We start from the raw sequence: 3,232 nt of genomic DNA, 5'->3' as shown, positions 1-3,232 counted from the left end.
CACACAATATGGCTATGTATATTTGTTTAAACTTAAATTGATCAATAAATCATATCCTCCATAAACACACCTACTGAGCGCGACTTGATATGCATACGTAAACACACACACACACACACACACCTAGTTCAAGAAGGTCGCTTTGTCATATAGAAACAATTACCAGCGTGAAGACAATGCTTTCCTCACAGTAGGCGTCCGATAAACACCTGCGACCCCGTAACTTGTTGAGTGAGGTTAGGTTAGGTTAGGTTATAACTGTACAGGGATCAGCGTTTGTCCTAATTACTGTTAAATAGATATTATTATTTTTACACACACACACACACACACATTATGTAAGGGTGTAGGTAGAGGGTGTGGGTCAGGTGTGGGATCCTGAAGGGTGTGGAACAGGTGTGGAATCCTGAGGGGTGTGGAACAGGTGTGTGGGATCCTGATGGGTGCGAAACGGGTGTGGGATCCTGATTTGTGCGGAACAGGTGTGGAATCCTGAGGGGTGCGGAACAGGTGTGGGATCCTGATGGGTGTGGGGAAGGCACTTACAAGGGGGTTTGAGGACGAGGTATCTGTTTCCATAATGATTCTCCCTCAAGCATCAATTACTGTTGTGATGATGACATGATGAGGACTACCCACCTGGACTACTTATGACCCGTTGTAGGAACTGGTCTGGGAGATGAGGTACTGACTGGTGGCTTCGGGGTGTGTAGCGGAGGTCACTGTTGTGTCTGATGTGTTTAGGAAGACTTTTCTCCTTCTGGGTCATTGGCTGAAGTACTATATGTGATGATATGATTGCTAGTAGGGCGATCTCCGAGGCTAAAGGAACGTACCCTTATCCCCCGCCTAGGCTAAAAGAACGAACCTCTAGACTCCTTCCCCCAAGAGGATTAGGGAACGTCCACCCTCCTCCCCGCCAAGGCTAAGGGAACCAGCCCCTACCCCCCCTCGTCCCCCAGCCAAGGCTGACCAAGGGCATCATCGTAACTTTAGTGGGAATCTTCAAGATGCTGATGGACTTTTACAACATAAGCTGTGTGTTGTGTTTACTTTATGAGAGTTGGTGAGGTAATGCTGGACACACACACACACACACACACACACACACACACACACACACACACACACACACACAGTATCTGTCTAACAAATACGTAAAATCTCCAATAACAAACATGGCCCTCCCTGCCTCCTGCCCTGTCCTACCCTCCTCCCCAACCAAGACTTATACACTGTTCTCAAATCTTATAACACCTCATTATCAGCCTCTAACATAAATAACTCTCCATTGTCGACTAATATCCACGAAAAAAAAAAAAACCTTATCACCATTCGTCGTAAAATACCTTCTTCGTTACGCTTACCTTAATAATTACTCAACCTCGGTGTTTTATGGCTGGAGGATGACTGTTCAGCATCGAGAGAGATAGACTGTGATATGTTGATGTAGAAAAATATTGATAATTCTGTACAAAAAAAGAAAATCATAGTTTATGCTAAGGTCAATGTCGAGACCTTCATGTTTGGCTCAAAAAATAATTAGTTATGGTTTTATTTATTAAACTACTTGATTATAAAGTAATTTTTCGTGTTTCAGAAGCGGAGACACTCATACACACGAGGTTCTTTAATTAAGTTAATGTTAAGATATTATGTAAAAGGATTTAAGAATGATACTGAATATATTAGCATACATAAAAATACATTTCTTACTGTAGTTCTTAACTGTTGATGTTTTGTGTATGAATTAATTTACTGTGTGTGTATGATGACCTTAGGTGTTACTGTATAGAAAAATATTATAACAACAGTGTATTATTAATTGGAATATATGTTGAGAGAACTGTAAAATCCTGGAATGGGAATCGAACCCAAATCTAAAACCCAAACACCTGAATCACCAACTCCTTAAAATCATCTACAATAAGTTGCCAATATCACGTCTCGTAGGGCAGGTAAAATAGCCAAGGATATGTACAATATGTTACCTGGCATACCTATAGGGCGTCAACCAAGTCAATCAAGATTCCTCAGGTGAATTTCATCTCCTAACTCTTTATACATTTTAGATAATTTATTACCGTGGAAAGATGCTACAAAAAAGATGTATTGCATTATCTGCTTAAGGAATACCAGTAAACAACAAACAAGATGGGCTTCCGGGGAGAGATTGACTGTGTGTGAGGTGGATATATTATGAGGGGGAGAGTCAGGTTGTATATATACTGTGTCGGGGTTATGTTGTGGTGATGTGCTGAGGATAGGTGACGGGAAACGGAGGGACGTGGGAGAGGGTGGAAGGGATGAATGTTGAGAGAGAGAGAGAGAGAGAGAGAGAGACGAGGACTGATTAGGAGGGAAAAAGGTATTGGCAGGAGCGAATAGGGAAGGGAGGGACGAGGAATAAAGGGTGGAACTGAAAGAAAAGGGAATGAAAGGACAAGAAATAAGAGGAAGTAGGGAAAGGGGAGTTGAAAGAAGAGAGACAGGGAGAGAATGAAGGACATGGACTGGAATGAGGGAAGAGAGGAAGATACTGATGAAAAGGAGATGGTAGGAAGGAGAGAATGGTATAGGGAAATAATCAATACTGCATGGGAAATCTTAGCGACGACATCTTAAACTACTTTCATTGTATTAACAGACAAACAAACACACAAAAACAACAACAACAATAATAATAACAATAAAAGCTACGGTATATCAATTTATTTCTTTTGTTATTAGAATAAAAAAAAAAGAAGTAAAATGGAGAAAGAAACGCCCAAGGTACTAGTAATATTCTAAAGGTTACATCCCGTCAGGTCCATCCGGCCTTAAGAGAGCCTCATTTAGCAGACCCTTAACCTCACGACTAACAACCCTACCTGAGGTGATTAAGCCTCATTAACCACCAGGTGAACTATGGTAAACAACTCAAGGATTTGGTGGATAAGGATCAATGTATAGGGATAATTGTCAGGTTATTTTCGTTATGTTTATTGTGAGTCATGTGGGTGTTAATCCTTGTGTGTGTGTGTGTGTGTGTGTGTGTGTGTGTGTGTGTGTGTGTGTGTTGATGTGGCTTTTACCAGCGCTAGAGGAGCTTTTGTTGGGTTTGTTGAAGATCATGATGAAGATGCAGCCGCTATAGAGAAATGTATTTGGGATAAACTGGAGTATTTCCTCGGCGTGATGGCCTGCTGCAGTGTGTGTGTGGTCACGTGATGAACCAGCTGGGAGGGTTGGG

The sequence above is a fragment of the Homarus americanus genome, unplaced genomic scaffold (assembly GCF_018991925.1).
Source record: "Homarus americanus isolate GMGI-L3 unplaced genomic scaffold, GMGI_Hamer_2.0 scaffold57980, whole genome shotgun sequence".
Taxonomy (NCBI): Eukaryota; Metazoa; Arthropoda; class Malacostraca; order Decapoda; family Nephropidae; genus Homarus; species Homarus americanus.
The sequence above is the reverse complement of the archived record's forward strand: the minus strand, read 5'-3'. Positions refer to the sequence as shown.